Here is an 18,988-nt window from a genome sequence, read left to right on the forward strand (position 1 = left end):
TAGAACAATTTTTTTTTGCAGAATGCATAGAAACATATTTGCTTGTGCTTCAATCTACCTTGAGAAATAAACATTACTAGTTGTTTGAGTTAAAATGGAAAACATACAGAGACGGGCATCGAAAATTATTAGGGGTATGGATTGTGACAGACCCAAACCAGTGGGGTACAGGAGTTTGATCGAAGGCAAATATACTGGCCACTGGATGAATAGTTTTCTGTTCCCTGAGTGACCACAGCAGGGGCTGCACTAGAGCAATCAGGAACCTGCTAGAACCAATTAAGACAGGCAAGCTAATTAAGACAATTGGAGCCAATTAAGAACATACTAGAATCAATTGTGGCAGGCAGACGAATCAGGACACCTGATTTAAAAAGGATCTCCCATCAGTTAGTGGAGGGCATGCAAGGAGCAGGGAGTGAGAAGGTGGGCTGCTGGAGGACTGAGGAGTACAAGTGTGATCAGGCTTCAGGAAGAAGATCCTGCGGTGAGGATAAAGAAGGTGCTGGGGGGGAAGCCATGGGGAAATAACCCAGGGAGTTGTAGCTGTCCCGCAGCTGATACAGGAGACATTGTAGACAGCTACTATCCACAGGGCCCTGGGCTGGAACCCAGTGTAGAGGGCGGGCCCAGGTTCCCCCATTCCCCCAGCTCCTGATCGGTCACAGGAGGAGTTGACCTGCTCTGTGAGCAACACCTGAATAGAAGATCTAATTTGGAAAGGGATCTGGTCTATCCCTGACACACTAGGTGGGACAACAGAGACAGCGGAGATTGTTCTACGTTTCCCCCATGCTGGCCAGTGATGAGGTTAGCTGAGTGAACGGCAGGTTTGAGCCTCTAACAGAAGCAGCCAAACTGAGGGCTGCCGTGAATCTCTAAGGTGAGCAAATCCACCAAAAAGCGCAGGATCCACCAAGGCAGAGGATGAACTTTGTCACAGGATCAGCTTCTATTTGAAGAGAGATTAAAAAGACTGGGACAGTTCAGTTTAGCAAAGCTACAACTAAGGGGGGATATGTTAGACATCTATAAAACCATGAATGGAGTGGAAAAAGTGAATAAGGAAGTGTTATTTATCCCTTCACAAACACAAGAACCAGGGTCACCCAATGAAATTCATAGGCAGCAAGGTTAAAACAAACATCGGGAAGTACTTCTTCACACAGCCAACATGTGGAACTTTTTGTCAGGGGATGTTGTGAAAGCCAAAAGTATAACTGGGTTCAAAAAAGAAACACATAAGTTCATTGAAGACAGGTCCATCAATGGCTGTTAGCTGATATGGTCAGGGATGGAACCCCATGCTCTGGGTGTCCTAAGCCTCTGACTGCGAGAAGCTGGAACTGGAGGACAGGGCATGGATCACTCAATAAATTGCCCTGTTCTGTTAATTCCGTCTCAAGCATCTGGCACCAGCCCCTGCAGAAGAAAGGATACTGGGTTAGATGGACCATTGGTCTGACCCAGTATGGTCATTCTTATATTCCAAAAAGGTCTCAGGCTGGTGATTAGTCCTTCAAACCCCACACAGGAGTTGTTCTTATGGTCAGAAGTTCAACACAACTTTAGCTCAGAACAAGCACCAAGTTTTATTGGTATTCAGTAGGCCAAAGACCTTCAAACCTTCCCTAAGGGTGGGGGCCCCCTTTGACCAGAGGACCTGTCCATTTGCTGCATCAGAGAGAAGGCCCTGCGACAGTTTAAACTCAGGCTATTTAACAGAAGTCCTTGCTTTTTTTGTTGGTTCCTTGAAAATCTAGTTTGAACCAGTATATGTGAGCCTTTCCAGGTGGTGGTAGCTCTCTGGAGGTGTTACAACCTCAGTGAACGGTTTCAGAGTAACAGCCGTGTTAGTCTGTGTTCGCAAAAAGAAAAGGAGTACTTGTGGCACCTTAGAGACTAACCAATTTATTTGAGCATAAGCTTTCATGAGCTACAGCTCACTTCATCGGATGCATACTGTGGAAAATATAGAAGATCTTTTTATACACACAAACCATGAAAAAATGGGTGTTTACCACTACAAAAGGTTTTCTCTGCCCCCACCCCACTCTCCTGCTGGTAATAGCTTATCTAAAGTGATCACTCTCCTTACAATGTGTATGATAATCAAGTTGGGCCATTTCCAGCACAAATCCAGGGTTTAACAAGAATGTCTGGGGGGGGGGGGGTAGGAAAAAACAAGGGGAAATAGGTTACCTTGCATAATGACTTAGCCACTCCCAGTCTCTATTCAAGCCTAAGTTTTTTGTATCCAATTTGAAAATGAATTCCAATTCAACAGTCTCTCGCTGGAGTCTGGTTTTGAAGTTTTTTTTGTTGTAATATCGCAACTTTCATGTCTGTAATCGCGTGACCAGAGAGATTGAAGTGTTCTCCGACTGGTTTATGAATGTTATAATTCTTGACATCTGATTTGTGTCCATTTATTCTTTTACGTAGAGACTGTCCAGTTTGACCAATGTACATGGCAGAGGGGCATTGCTGGCACATGATGGCATATATCACATTGATAGATGTGCAGGTGAACGAGCCTCTGATAGTGTGGCTGATGTTATTAGGCCCTGTGATGGTGTCCCCTGAATAGATATGTGCGCACAGTTGGCGACGGGCTTTGTTGCAAGGATAGGTTCCTGGGTTAGTGGTTCTGTTGTGTGGTATATGGTTGCTGGTGAGTATTTGCTTCAGGTTGGGGGGCTGTCTGTAGGCAAGGACTGGCCTGTCTCCCAAGATTTGTGGGAGTGTTGGGTCATCCTTCAGGATAGGTTGTAGATCCTTAATAATGCATTGGAGGGGTTTTAGTTGGGGGCTGAAGGTGACGGCTAGTGGTGTTCTGTTATTTTCTTTGTTAGGCCTGTCCTGTAGTAGGTGACTTCTGGGAACTCTTCTGGCTCTATCAATCTGTTTCTTCACTTCCGCAGGTGGTATTGTAGTTGTAAGAATGCTTGATAGAGATCTTGTAGGTGTTTGTCTCTGTCTGAGGGGTTGGAGCAAATGCGGTTGTATCGCAGAGCTTGGCGGTAGACAATGGATCGTGTGGTGTGGTCAGGGTGAAAGCTGGAGGCATGTAGGTAGGAATAGAGGTCAGTAGGTTTCCGGTATAGGGTGGTGTTTATGTGACCATCGTTTATTAGCACTGTAGTGTCCAGGAAGTGGATCTCTTGTGTGGACTGGACCAGGCTGAGGTTGATGGTGGGATGGAAATTGTTGAAATCATGGTGGAATTCCTCAAGGGCTTCTTTTCCATGGGTCCAGATGATGAAGATGTCATCAATGTAGCACAAGTAGAGTAGGGACGTTAGGGGACGAGAGCTGAGGAGGCGTTGTTCTAAGTCAGCCATAAAAATGTTGGCATACTGTGGGGCCATGCGGGTACCCATAGCAGTGCCGCTGATTTGAAGGTATACATTGTCCCCAAATGTAAAATAGTTATGGGTAAGGACAAAGTCACAAAGTTCAGCCACCAGTTTAGCCGTGACATTATCGGGGATAGTGTTCTTGACGGCTTGTAGTCCATCTTTGTGTGGAATGTTGGTGTAGAGGGCTTCTACATCCATAGTGGCCAGGATGGTGTTATCAGGAAGATCACCGATGGATTGTAGCTTCCTCAGGAAGTCAGTGGTGTCTCGAAGGTAGCTGGGAGTGCTGGCAGCGTAGGGCCTGAGGAGGGAGTCTACATAGCCAGACAATCCTGCTGTCAGGGTGCCAATGCCTGAGATGATGGGGCGCCCAGGATTTCCAGGTTTATGGATCTTGGGTAGTAGATAGAATATCCCAGGTTGGAGTTCCAGGGGTGTGTCTGTGCGGATTTGATCTTGTGCTTTTTCAGGGAGTTTCTTGAGCAAATGCTGTAGTTTCTTTTGGTAACTCTCAGTGGGATCAGAACACCACTAGCCGTCACCTTCAGCCCCCAACTAAAACCCCTCCAACGCATTATTAAGGATCTACAACCTATCCTGAAGGATGACCCAACACTCCCACAAATCTTGGGAGACAGGCCAGTCCTTGCCTACAGACAGCCCCCCAACCTGAAGCAAATACTCACCAGCAACCATATACCACACAACAGAACCACTAACCCAGGAACCTATCCTTGCAACAAAGCCCGTCGCCAACTGTGCGCACATATCTATTCAGGGGACACCATCACAGGGCCTAATAACATCAGCCACACTATCAGAGGCTCGTTCACCTGCGCATCCATCAATGTGATATATGCCATCATGTGCCAGCAATGCCCCTCTGCCATGTACATTGGTCAAACTGGACAGTCTCTACGTAAAAGAATAAGTGGACACAAATCAGATGTCAAGAATTATAACATTCATAAACCAGTCGGAGAACACTTCAATCTCTCTGGTCACGCGATTACAGACATGAAAGTTGCGATATTACAACAAAAAAACTTCAAAACCAGACTCCAGCGAGAGACTGTTGAATTGGAATTCATTTTCAAATTGGATACAATTAACTTAGGCTTGAATAGAGACTGGGAGTGGCTAAGTTATTATGCAAGGTAACCTATTTCCCCTTGTTTTTTCCTACCCCCCCCTCCATCCTCAGACATTCTTGTTAAACCCTGGATTTGTGCTGGAAATGGCCCAACTTGATTATCATACACATTGTAAGGAGAGTGATCACTTTAGATAAGCTATTACCAGCAGGAGAGTGGGGTGGGGGGAGAGAAAACCTTTTGTATTGGTAAACACCCATTTTTTCATACTTTGTGTGTATAAAAAGATCTTCTATACTTTCCACAGTATGCATCCGATGAAGTGAGCTGTAGCTCACGAAAGCTTATGCTCAGATAAATTGGTTAGTCTCTAAGGTGCCACAAGTACTCCTTTTCTTTTTGCGAACCTCAGTGAATTTGCCTAACCACCCCACCACTGTTCTTAGTTCCTGGAGATCTGTGGCTCCCCTTCCCCATGGAATTACATACAATCCCACAATAGTACATAAACATTGCATTTGCCGTATATACTCATTCATAAGTCAAATATTTCTGGCAAAAAAGTGACGCATCAAAGAGCAGGGGTTGGCTTATATACGGGTCTACACCACAATTTGATTATTTTAAACTCTATGAAATCATTGAATTGAATATCTAATAGATTGCCATTTTGTTTAGCTGGAGTGTCTGCAGACATGGAGCCCCTCAATTCCCTGTGGCCGCGGTTCGCCATTCCCAGCCAATGGGAGCTGAGGGGCTCCGTGCCTGTGAACGCTCCAGGTAAACAAAACGTCCCGACCCACCAGCAGCTTACCCTGACAGGCCTGGAGCCAAAGTTTGCCAACCCCTGAAATATAGGGTCGGCTTATGAAAGGGTCATACAGTTTTTACTATTTTTACCTATCCATCTTGGGGGGTCGGCTTATAAACGAATGGGCTAATGAACAAGTATATACGGTATATTTTTAATACAATGAACTCCTAAAGTACCTATGCTTAATTCAGAAAGGTTTCCCCAGGATATTGTCTTTTCTGTCACAAACAGGAACTTGGTACTTATTTTTCAGGCCACAGTCTCCACCTCTTCATGCGTGTTGATATACTAAAACCTGCATATACAGGTAATTGGGTCTCACAACTGTTTGTGCAAAAAATACTGGATAGAGAAGGAGGTCATTTTGATGCCCCATGTAAAATCTGGCCCTCTTTATACACAACCTACAGAAAGGGGAAAAACATGAGGATTATGTTCTGAGCTTTTGGGATCATATGTACACATCATAGCACACAGTGAGGCGTTTTCTTTTCTTGATGCACTGACCTCTTATTTATTTTAAACATGCAGTTACATACATATCTAGAGGAGAGGACTAGATTCCTGCAAGGAGTTTGGAGGCTCAACAGGGCCTCTGCAGATCAAGAACTTTGCGTCCCCCAAAACAGACACCTCCCTCTGCCAAACTATGGTTAACACCTGTCAAGTTTCCTTCCCCACTCTGAACTTTAGGGTACAGATGTGGGGACCTGCATGAAAACCCCCTAAGCTTATTTTTACCAGCTTAGGTTAAAACTTCCACAAGGTACAAACTATTTTACCTTTTGCCCTTGGACTTTATTGCTGCCAGCACCAAGCATCTAACAGGGAAAGAGCCCGCTTGGAAACATCTTTTCCCCTCAAAATCCTCCCAAGCCCTACATCCCCTTTCCTGGGGAAGGCTTGATAAAAATCCTCACCAATTTGCATAGGTGAACACAGACCCAAACCCTTGGATCTTAAGAACAAGTAAAAAGCAATCAGGTTCTTAAAAGAAGAATTTTTAATTGAAGAAAAAGTAAAAGAATCACCTCTGTAAAATCAGGATGGTAAATACCTTACAGGGTAATCAGATTCAAAACATAGAGAATCCCTCTCGGCAAAACCTTAAGTTACAAAAATTCACAAAAAACAGGAATATACATTCCATTCAGCACAACTTATTTTATCAGCCATTTAAACAAAACAGAATCTAACCCATATCTAACTAGATTGCTTACTAAGTTCTAAGATTCCATTCCTTTTCTGTTCCCAGCAAAAGCATCACACAGACAGAGAGAACCTTTGTTTCTCCCACCCCCCCTCCAGCTTTGAAAGTATCTTGTCTCCTCATTGGTCATTTTGGTCAGGTGCCAGCGAGGTTATCCTAGCTTCTTAACCCTTTACAGGTGAAAGGGTTTTTCCTCTGGCCAGGAGGGATTTAAAGGTGTTTACCCTTCCCTTTATATTTATGACAACACCCCTCTGCCCCCACCTCTGTTTAGTATAGTCATCTATAATTCATTTAGTACAAAAATCTGGGTTATTGTGGTGAAAATAGTGTTTCAAGCCTTGGTTCAGGAACCAATCCCCCCCTTTATACCCTTGATTCCTATGGGAAAAGCGGTTTTGATTTACAATGTTTCGACTTACAATGCAATTCTGAGGAACGAATTGTGTCGTAAGTCAGAGGACTCCCTATAATTTTTAAAAACAGGCAGATCTCAAAAAATATTCTCTCTGGTTCAGGGCTGGACTTGTATCTTACACAGACACCCTATATATGCTCTTTTAAAAAGGCTTACACACACATCCCATTTTCACTGCTGCTGTCATGTGCTATGTGGCCTCTTAAAAATGTACTAAATATAAAAACAGAATGAAAGCAATACAGCTAGAAAAGTGTGCAGATGCACACTTGAGATAGCTATATGGATGAATGCATGCATTTTAAAAAATTAGTTATAATGCATCCAGTTGGTTGTCTCACTCAGTGTTTTGATTTTAGTATTAGTGATGTATGATAAAACTTTTAATTGTCAGTGCAAAGCTGAAACCAGCCGTAGCAGCCCTTGAATCAGAAGTCCTGGCTTTTGAGTTTGACTAGAAGATTAAGGAAATATTTTGTTATGATTAATAATAATCATTGCTCACCATATTTAATGCCAATGTCCATTTCCCCCCCCCTTTTTTTTTTTGGTATTAAATTACTTTCTTATTCAGAGTTCTCACTTCACTGACATGGTAGAGCAATGTTTTCCCACCAGACTCAGAAGTGTTTGGAAATGGAGATACATAAAGTAATGTTGTATATGTCCTCAGTACATCTTTTCTCTTGATGATATTGTATTTTGCATTAGTAACTTGCATACAAAAATGCAGAACCTGGTAGGGCTGGAAAACGTAAGAAGTCCCAAAGTTTGTAAATATATGCATAATCCAGCCCAGAAATTCTCAGGGCACATCTTCACTAGCAACGTTAAAGCAGCAGCGCTTTAACATGGCTTGTGTAGTTGCAGCATAGTGATGGGAGAGAGCTCTCCCAGCTGTATTTAAAAAAATCACCTCCGCAAAGAGAATAGCTCCCAGCTATTTTTTCCACACCCTGAGCGAGAAAGTTGCAGCACTGTAAAGTGCCAGTGTAGACAAGCCCTCAATGAACTTGTGAATGACAGTAGCCAAAAGAAGGCAATAGGACCCACTGTAGAAAATAGGGGGCAATACCTTATGTGTAGTAGTAAAAGACAGTATTGTATAGAAACACTGTTAAGGTTCTGTGAAATGCTGCATGAATCAGACAGGAATACAGGATAAACGGCTCATTTCTGGAGGCACAAGAGGGCAGATCACAGAACCACCTGGGAAAAAGATTTTGAGTCAGATTAGATACCAGAATCTTTTAACTGTGATGTATTGCACAACCCCTCCCCCTACAAACCCATTATCTTTCACTTATTTAAACACAACTGCCTCCTTTCTTTGTTGATCAAGTAATTAACCTTGACACCATTATAGGCTCTGTTCTTCTGCCCATCACATACCACTTGTACCATCATCAATTATTTACTGCTCTCTCTATAAAAGTTTAGGATCTTTTTTCATGTACTTCAGATGTTTTGCATTAAAGTTTTTTGCGGTTGTTGCTTGAAAGAGGCCCAATCCACATCATAACTTCTATGTCATCATTACCCTTGTTGTGCTATTTAAATAATATGCCTTTTTCAGTGCAAATACTTTCCTGTTTAATTTTTTTGTTAAAAGCAGCTCAAAACAAAATAAATTGTACTTTGTGCTGTACTGACTGAGTTAAACCCTGTCATGACTTAAGTTTTAGAAGGTGTTCGATTGAGCTAGCTAACATGATCTAGCATCATACCTTTAAATCTGTGACTATTTGTATACTAGGCAAAAAGGTGTACATCTAACACACCTTTTTGAGTGAACACAAGGCCCTAGTCAAGACAAAGCCTGAGTTCCTATGAAAAAAAGGCTATAACACACTTTTAGATGACATTGGGTGTGCACTTGTCTTTCTGTCTGATCTAATTACTGCATCTATGCTATGCTCATCATGATGGGATCTGAATGCTTCAGAGGCAAATATAAAGACACAATCCCTGATTCAAAGAGTTTACAAACTAATGCCCCAAACCTGCAAGTTCTTACATACATGAGTAACTTTACACAAGTGAGTGAACTCAGTGGGACTACTCATACGCATTGTTACTCCAAGCTGCAAGTGCAGGATAGGGGCCTAAATTTAGACTAAAGATTTAAGAAGTGAAGGTTATTTAAGAAGGTTATTGCCAACCTCCAGTGTTCAAAAATCATGAGCCCCCAAAAATCATGAGGTCTAGAAACTTTCTTAAGATTTTTTTGTTTAAATGAAAGCACTAGTTTCCAGGAGCTGGGGCTTTAAGTAAAATATTAAACATCCCAGTTCCAAAGCAGCCCCACTCCCCCATTACCAGGTTGGGTGATTGTTCAATTTCACTTCCCCCAGCTCTCTGGACGCCACACACAGGGAGCCAGAATCATCAGATTTTATGTCCGGGGTGTGAATTTCATCTTGTGAGTGTAGAACTTCCATCTAAGAAAAGAAGTGTTCTACACAAAGCAGGTACAGAATTGAACCTATATGACACACAGGTGTTGGTGTAGTAATATGTTATGAAAACACATAGCAGTCAATGGTCGTTAAACTCACTCTTCCACTCATGCCATGTGGTGCTTAAATGTTATTCAACTATACTAGAAAACATGTAGAACAGTGCAGGCAAGACTGACTAAGTGTTTTGTCTGCAGTGTCTACTTTTCCTTTTCAATAAGCACTGGCATTTTTTTAGAAACAAACAGATCTAAAAATTATTCATCATCATCCTGATGACCATTAACTTGTGTACAGTTCACCCAAAAATATAAATTAAAAAAATTTTACATTTAAAAAGTTTTGCATGTATGTTTATAGCCAAAGCCTGCACGAGAGACAAGGTGGGTGAGGTAATATCTTTTATTGGACCAATTTCTGTTGGTGAAAGAGACAAGCTTTCAAGCCACACAGAGCTCTTCTTCAGGTCGAGGAAAGATACTACAAGCCTCAGAGCTCAATGTAAGATAGAACAGATTGTATAGCATAAGTTGTTAGCACATATTCTAAGGGACCATTCAAGGCAGATACTTAATACCCAAACATGTGACACACAAAATACAAATATGCTCTGCCCCACCTTGAGCTTTATTTTATTTTTTAATTATTGGATACTAATCACTGCTTAAACTATTCTAAGGCTATGTTTACACTGGCAACAGAACGACAAAACTTTTGTCTTTCAGAGGTGTTAAAAAATTTTTTTTTGCCACAACAAGCGCCAGTGTGAACAGTGCATTGTCGGCAGGAGCCCTCTCCTGCCGACAACGCAAATGCCACTCATTGGGGGGAAGTGTTTTGTTGGCAGGAACGCTGACAAACAGCGGCTACACTGCACAACATTTTGCGGCACGGCTGTAGCAACACACCCATGTCACTAAAAGCTGTGTAGTATAGACAGCCTCAATATTAGGAGCTGTTCCCCCCCCCCAATGACATTCAGCTTTTAACATCTGCTTCCTCCCTCCCACATCCCCTTGTTTGCTACTTTTATCTCTACCTTGAGTGCAAACAGCTTTAGAACTATCCTTCTGAAATAAGGCATAGTTTGAATACTTAAAAAGTGACCCATCATTGCAGGACGAGTGTCCTGGAGGGGAGTCATAGAAAGCCACATTCGCTGTGACATAGGAATGTGAGAGGGTAGAGTTCTGGAATCTAGATATAAAACCACCAGAAATAACAGAGATTCCATTTTCCCTGTTGGACTGTTGCCAGGAATGAGCTGCGCCTCATGACTACATGCTTTCCAGAACTGAACTAAAGAGTTTTTTTGCTGGAGTTGTATTAGTCTGCCATCTAGCGAATTAGTGATAACACTGAAACAAACACTTGCCAGAATTCGAAGGGATGTGAGAAAGAAAAATTTGGTTATCACTTGGTGGTGGTAAAGATATGTTTTAATTAGACACAAAAAAGACTTTGTTAAAAGAATGTTATTTAGGTTGCAAAGTCTAGCACTCAAAAGTTTGCAAATGCCAAAACTAAGGTTGTCTGTGCAACCTTAATTATGTACCTCTGTGAGTATATGTAGTTCTTATTACATGTTCACATACTATTCCCTTCATTCGGTTCACAAGTAAGACAGTGTTGATCAATATTTCGTTTTACTTCCATCTCATTTACTGCACACCATCCAAAGCTTTCACGGAATACAGATATACTTTACAGACATTAATTTCCTCATGGCCTTTTCTAGTATGTTCATAATGCCTCACAAATGTTAATTTTATCTTTACAACCCCACTAAGAGCTAGGAAGATATTTTATCCCCATTTTATAAGTGGGTAACTGAATCACAGCGAGATTAAAGCCAACATTGTCAAAAGTATCCACACATTTTGGGTGCCCAGTTTGAGACATGCAGAGCTTGGTTTTTCAGAGATGCTGAGCTGCATCTCCGGCTTCAGTGGTGAGTGCTCAGCTCCTCTGAAAAGGAGGCCCTAGGTGTCTCAGGTTGAACCTAGAAAATGTGGGGCACACAATTAGGCCCCAATCTTCCAAACATATATGTCTATGCTTAACTTCAAGATTGTGACCATTTCCACTGAGGCAAATGAGACTACTCACTGGCTTAAAGGTAGGGACAAGCATAAGCATTCACAGGATTGCGCCTTAAATTACTACTGCAAAAGAGGATTGCTCTCTGCCCTCAAATTAGCTGAAAACCATTATATAATTCTCTTCTGTATAGACACCATTTCACTCCTGAAGATTTCCAGCAGTTGAGAGCCAGAATACCCCTAATTGTTGGCTTAATGTGGATGTCATGCTGTTCCTGATGTTTAGCAGTCCATCTTCAGTTAAAAAGTGAACCCTGAAAATAAAATGCTAATAGAAAGACATGCAGCCCTAGATTCCAGCTTGTTAAGTTTCCAAAAGGGTTTACAAGAAAAATGTAAATAAATTATTAAATAATAAAAGTTGACTAATATTTGTATAAGAAAGAAAAAGAACTGATTGAGTGGAGAAGAGTATTCAAGTAAAAAAGGAACAGGAATTAGGAAGAGAGAAATCTAAATACAGGTGAATTATATATACTTCCTGGAAAGGTCACCCAAATATTTCTAAGGATGTTTATTTTTATTTCAGTATTGTGCTAAAACACACAACCAGGGTGAAATCCTAGACCCACTGAAGTCAATGACAAAACTCCCACTGGCTTCAATAAGGATGGGATTTCACCCTTAATATTTGTTTATGCCACATTTATGGTAATATCAATAAATTCCTTAGTTTATATTATTGTGCTAAACTGAAGCAAATACTCACCAGCAACCACATACCACACAACAGAACCACTCCCAGTCTCTATTCAAGCCTAAGTTAATTGTATCCAATTTGCAAATGAATTCCAATTCAGCAGTTTCTCGCTGGAGTCTGGATTTGAAATTTTTTTGTTGTAAAATAGTGACTTTCATGTCTGTAATAGCGTGACCAGAGAGATTGAAGTGTTCACCGACTGGTTTATGAATGTTATAATTCTTGACATCTGATTTGTGTCCATTTACTCTTTTACGTAGAGACTGTCCAGTTTGACCAATGTACATGGCAGAGGGGCATTGCTGGCACATGATGGCATATATCACATTGGTGGATGTGCAGGTGAACGAGCCTCTGATAGTGTGGCTGATGTTATTAGGCCCTATGATGGTGTCCCCTGAATAGATATGTGGACACAGCTGGCAATGGGCTTTGTTGCAAGAATAGGTTCCTGGGTTAGTGGTTCTGTTGTGCAGTGTGTGGTTGCTGGTGAGTATTTGCTTCAGGTTGGGGGGCTGTCTGTCAGCAAGGACTGGCCTGTCTCCCAAGATCTGTGAGAGTGATGGGTCGTCCTTCAGGATTGGTTGTAGATCCTTGATGATGCGTTGGAGAGGTTTTAGTTGGGGGCTGAAGGTGATGGCTAGTGGCATTCTGTTACTTTCTTTGTTGGGCCTGTCCTGTAGTAGGTGACTTCTGGGTACTCTTCTGGCTCTGTCAGTCTGTTTCGTCACTTCAGCAGATGGGTATTGTAGTTGTAAGAATGCTTGATAGAGATCTTGTAGGTGTTTGTCTCTGTCTGAGGGGTTGGAGCAAATGCGGTTGTATCGCAGAGCCTGGCTGTAGACAATGGATCGTGTGGTTTGGTCTGGATGAAAGCTGGAGGCATGAAGGTAGGAAAAGCGGTCAGTAAGTTTCCGGTATAGGTGTTCATGTGACCATCGCTTATTAGCACCGCAGTGTCCAGGAAGTGGATCTCTTGTGTGTACTGGTCCAGGCTGAGGTTGATGGTGGGATGGAAATTGTTGAAATCATGGTGGAATTCCTCAAGGGCTTCTTTTCCATGGGTCCAGATGATGAAGATGTCATCAATGTAGCACAAGTAGAGTAGGGGCATTAGGGGACGAGAGCTGAGGAAGCGTTGTTCTAAGTCAGCCATACAAATGTTGGCATACTGTGGGGCCATGCAGTGCCGCTGATTTGAAGGTATACATTGTCCCCAAATGTGAAATAGTTATGGGCAAGGACAAAGTTACAAAGTTCAGCCACCAGGTTAGCCGTGACATTATCGGGGATAGTGTTCTTGATGGCTTGTAGTCCATCTTTGTGTGGAATGTTGGTGTAGAGGGCTTCTACATCCATAGTGGCCAGGATGGTGTTATCAGGAAGATCACTGATGGATTGTAGTTTCCTCAGGAAGTCAGTGGTGTCTCGAAGATAGCTGGGAGTGCTGGTAGCGTAGGGCCTGACGAGGGAGTCTACATAGCCAGACAATCCTGCTGTCAGGGTGCCAATGCCTGAGATGATGGGGCGTCCAGGATTTTCAGGTTTATGGATCTTGGGTAGCAGATAGAATACCCCAGGTTGCGGTTCCAGGAGTGTGTCTGTGCGGATTTGTTCTTGTGGTTTTTCAGGGAGTTTCTTGAGCAAATGCTGTAGTTTCTTTTGGTAACCCTCAGTTGGATCAGAGAGTAATGGCTTGTAGAAAGTGGTGTTGGAGAGCTGCCTAGCAGCCTCTTGTTCATATTCTGAACCTATTCATGATGACGACAGCACCTCCTTTGTCAGCCTTTTTGATTATTATGTCAGAGTTGTTTCTGAGGCTGTGGATGGCATTGTGTTCTCTGCATTTACAGTGTAGACTGGAGTGTCAGATGAATTCCATTTTTTAATTTGGGTCTGTGGAGATGAGGTATACATTTTGGACTACATTCTTCCTTCAAACCAAAGAACACCCATTGTAATCAATGGGAAGATTGTACAAACTTCAAGGGTAGAATATGGCCTTTATGTAGTAATGGGGCCACCCACACAAGAGCCATCTGCTGAGCCGATGGTGGGGCCCACCACCACTCTTCCCTAGGTAGACTTCATCCCCCACAACTCCCAACCAACGCTTCCTCGTCTTCAGGCAAGCAACAGTCCATCCTACCCAGCAAAGGACTCTGTGTGGTATTCCCTGCCAGCACTACCCCAGAAGAACTATGATGGAGTGGGAACAGTGAAGGCTTCCCACAAAGCCCTCTGATGGGGTGAAAAGCTCTGGGTTTCAGAGGTAACCCCTAATAATTGAACAGGACAGTTCACACCTCTTAGAGACATTTGTTTCAGGCATGGTCTATGTTTAAAACTTAGGTTGACCTAGCTACATCACTCAAGGATGTGAAAAATTCACACTTCTGAGGTACATAGTTAAGCCAGCCTAAGCCTTAGGTCTGTTCTATACTACGGGCGGGGGGATCGATCTAAGTTACGCAACTTCAGCTACATGAATAACGTAGCGGTGTCTTTACTGCGGTGAGTCGACTGCTGACATTCACCCGTCAACTCCGCCTCTCACTACGGTGGAGTACCGAAGTCGATGGGAGAGCACTTGGTGGTCGATTTATCGCGTCTAGACTAGGCACGATAAATCGACCCCCGCTGGATCGATCGCTGCCTGTCGATCACTGCCCATCGATCCAGCGGTAATGTAGACAAGCCCTAACTGTAGACAGCATTAGGTTGATAGAAGAATTCTTCCATTAATCTATTTTCCACCTCTCAGGGTGGTGGATTTGCTGCTGATGAAAGAACCTCTTCCATTGCTATAGGGTCTACACTACAGTGCTACAGCAGCACAGCAGCAACTATGCTACTGTATCACCATTTCTAGTGAGGACCTAGCCTCAGGATGTCTCTAGACTCAGGAAGACATAGTTATCCACTACACTCAGTTCACATTTAGTAGGTTTTCTTCAAAATGTAGAAGAATTCTGACAATTGGAATATGTCATGAGGGCCAAATACATGAAGTGGGTTGAATGTTTGACAGCAAGAAATTTCTGAATAGCTTGAGATTCAGTTATTTGAAAAACTACCTCTTACCCTATACTCTGTGGTAGCAGTTAAATAGCATCTGGGCAACCAATGATTTGGCTATCTCTGAGAGCAGTTGCCTTTGAAATCTGCTCCACTCTGTGGTCTGCCAGGGTTTGAATTTCACAACCTTCAGGGTGTAATGTAAAGTCCATTTATCTTGTTTAGCATTTGATTGACTGATTCTACTTTAATTGTTTCTTCAAGTAGCATGTAATTTGTATCTTTAATTTTTGTAATTGAAGCACCTAAGGTGCCACAGTAACAGCTGCTATAAATATTGGTACCATACATAAACTCCTTTGTGTTCGTCCACTGATGCATAACTCCTACCATAGTCAGTTATTGAGCAGTGGAGTCCACAGAGAATTACTCAAATAATTCACACTTAGTTGTGTATTTGCCCTTCAGCTTCATGCCTATTACTGAACAAAGCATGAATCACTACAGTGTAGTTCAAATTAGAAATTGTCTTGTTGCTTTAACTATGTGAGCCTTTCAAAAAAAATTCAGAGAAGCTCTGTTTAACAAGCAAGCTCAGATCTATAAACTGTATTTCATGTTATTTCCAAACACAATCTATAATTTAAACAACACAGCCCTTGCAAATGCATTTGGGCTGACTCTTGTTAGGTGACAGACTTCACCTCCCACAAATAAAATAAAAAAATAAAATGCCTTTGTAATCACACTACTGTGAAAGCCAATAAATGTAATTGAAAAAAACATTCAAAACTTCAACCAGAGTTTGCAACAACCAAAACATCTACAGGGATTTTTCTAAAGGAATTTTATTTCTGTAACTTAGGTGCCTCTTTTAATTCTCTCATGTTGGGCTGTAAAAGAAATAAGATGATGGGGCATGCCCACAGTTGGTGTAAATTGTCCTGGTTCCATTGACCTTCACTAATTTTAATGAAGCAACAGTTTACACCACCAGAGAATCTGCTCCCATATTTCATACTGGCTTACTTTGTGCCTGGATTGTAGTAAGAAAGTAATTCTGTTTTTAAAGGATGGAGTATTATTTATTACCAATAAATAAACATACCAGTCAGTGAATAAAGAAGAAGGGCCCTGAAGAGTTTACAGTCCAAAGACAGGAAAATAAACAGACAGCAGATAGAGAAAAGAAGAACAAAAAATATAGAGCTATTAGGGCTGTCAAGCGATTAATCGTGTGATTAAAAAAATTAACCGTGCGATTAATCGCCCTGTTAATAATAGAATGTCATTTATTTAAATATTTTTGGATGTTTTCTCCATTTTAAAATATATTGATTTCAATTACAACACAAAATACAAAGTGTACAGTGCTTACTCTTTATTTATTTTTGATTACAAGTCTTTGCACTGTAAAAAACCAAAAGAAATAGTATTTTTCAATTCACCTAATACAAATACTGTAATGCAATCTCTTCATCATGAAAATTTAATTTACAAATATAGAATTATGTACAAAAAACTGCATTCAAAAATAAAACAATGTAAAATTTTAGAGCCTGCAAGTCCATTCAGTCCTACTTCTTGTTCAGCCAATCGCTCAGACAAACAAGTTTGTTTACATTTGCAGGAGATAATGCTGCTGCTTCTTGTTTACAATGTCACCTGAAAGTGAGAACAGGCATTTGCATGACACTTTTGAAGGAGCATACGAATATTTAGCATATCTTGCAAATTTCAATTGGTATTCTATTGTTTGAGTATGATTAAAACTGAGATTAATCACAATTAATTTTTTGGAGTTAATTGGGTGAGTTCACTGCAATTAATTGACAGCCCTAATAGTTATATTCCTCTAACAGCTATTGTGTGAGTGATATAAGAAATACTAAGCTTATTTTTCTTCCATTAACTTGTAAATTGGTAGGGGTTATTTTTATTTTGTTTTGCATTCTCTATGCTAGAAAATTATCAGAATACTGAGAGACCAGTGTGAGACTTAAAATATTCACAATCTCAGTCTTGTTATCTTCATAATTATTTGAAAGTGATCTTTAAAATGCTATTTAGCTAATATAAGGATATGGAGAAGAAAAAATTGTTTTCAAAGCCACCAACAAGGCTCAAATGGCGATAATTTTGAAGGCCCAGAATACAGTATGTGTGGTTTTAAGATGTAAATGGTTGTGAGAGTCTCTATGGGCCATGCTCTGAATAGTTCCTTTTATACCAGTAATTGAGTAGGATGAAAAACTGGGAAGGGCATTACACTACTGAATCAGAAATCGAGCTACTTTAAAACAAGATTGTATTTATAACCAAAAATCTATTGCACTGAAAGTCATTGCGGAGAGGAGGAAATTAATAACCTACACCTCTACCCTGATATAACGCGACCCAATATAACACGAATTCGGATATAACACGGTAAAGCAGCGCTCTGGGGGGCGGGGCTGCACGCTCCGGCGGATCAGCACGTCAGCATGTCTGTCTCTGACACGCTGCTCTGAGCGGCCTGTTAAGGGTGCCGGGCCAGGGCCGAGGGATTGGATAAGGGGCAGAAGGTCTCGGGGGGCAGTCAGGGGACAGGGAGCAGGGGGGGTTGGATGGTTCAGAGGTTCTGGGGGCAGGGTGGTCAGGGGACGGGAAACAGGGGTGTTGGATAGGGCATGGGAGTTCCAGGGGGCCTGTCAGGGGGTGGGAGTGTGGATGGGTGCAGGGCAGTCAGGGAACAGGAAGCCGGGGGGTTGGGTAGGGGGTGGGGTTCTGGGGGTGATTAGGGACGGGGGGGGTCTCTGGAGGGGGCGGTCGGGGACAAGGAGAAGGGGGGGTTAGATAGGGGGTGGGGTCTTGGTTGGGGTGGGTGATCTCTGGAGGGGGTAGTCAGGAGACAAGGAGCAGGGGGGGTTGCATGGGTCGGGGGTTCTGAGGGTTCAGTCAGGGGTGGGGAGTGACTATTAATAACGGAAATGCTTGAGGCCAAAGCAAGTTCGATATAATGCGGTTTCACCTTTAACGCGGTAAGATTTTTTGGCTCCAGCATACCACGTTATATCGGGGTAGAGGTGTATATGTTAGGTACATCAGGCAGGATGAAGTGGTGCAGACCCCAGTGAAGTATTAAAGTCATGTAACTAATTACATTCTTGATTTAGCAATTAGGGTGAGCAGTTGAAAATTAGACCAGTGTCATAAAACCCACCATCATCTCCAGAATTCTGAGGTTGCGGCACTTTACCCGTCGGAGTATTTTGATAGTTTGTCTTCGAAGGCAAATGGAACCAGAACTCTTTATGAAGACCCAGAAGGAAGATACTGTTCTTCCCACAGGCTGCTCTACTGTGAGTTGATTAGGATGCTATATTAATCCTTTATCCTCAGTCAAGTACCCAGTGGGCACTTCTTCTTTCTTTGCCCTCAGACTTCCATGGTTTAACAGATGATATGTGAAAGATGTGGCAGGAGAGAAGCTGACTAGAATGTCAGTATCAGAAGTCTTTAACCAAAGCTGAGTGACTGTATCATACAGAGAGATTCAGAATTCTTACGTCATTGCTGTGCAGGAGGCAAAGAAAGTTTTGGCTTTCACCTCAGCTGGGGTTCCTAGGCAGTGGCACTGTGATAATGCAAATAATTAAAAATAATAATAATAAATAGTGCATTTGTTTCACAAAGCAGACAGGTGGGTTAATCTAAATTTCTTCCTGTTGTGGAGAAGTTTCTGATTATTTTGCAGATTTAGGGTGAGCTGTCTGGTTCTGTGGCTGCAAAGCAGTATAAATGCTTTCTTCTTTGGATGAGTTTGGGGTAA

Source organism: Natator depressus, chromosome 6 (assembly GCF_965152275.1).
Source record: "Natator depressus isolate rNatDep1 chromosome 6, rNatDep2.hap1, whole genome shotgun sequence".
NCBI lineage: Eukaryota > Metazoa > Chordata > Testudines > Cheloniidae > Natator > Natator depressus.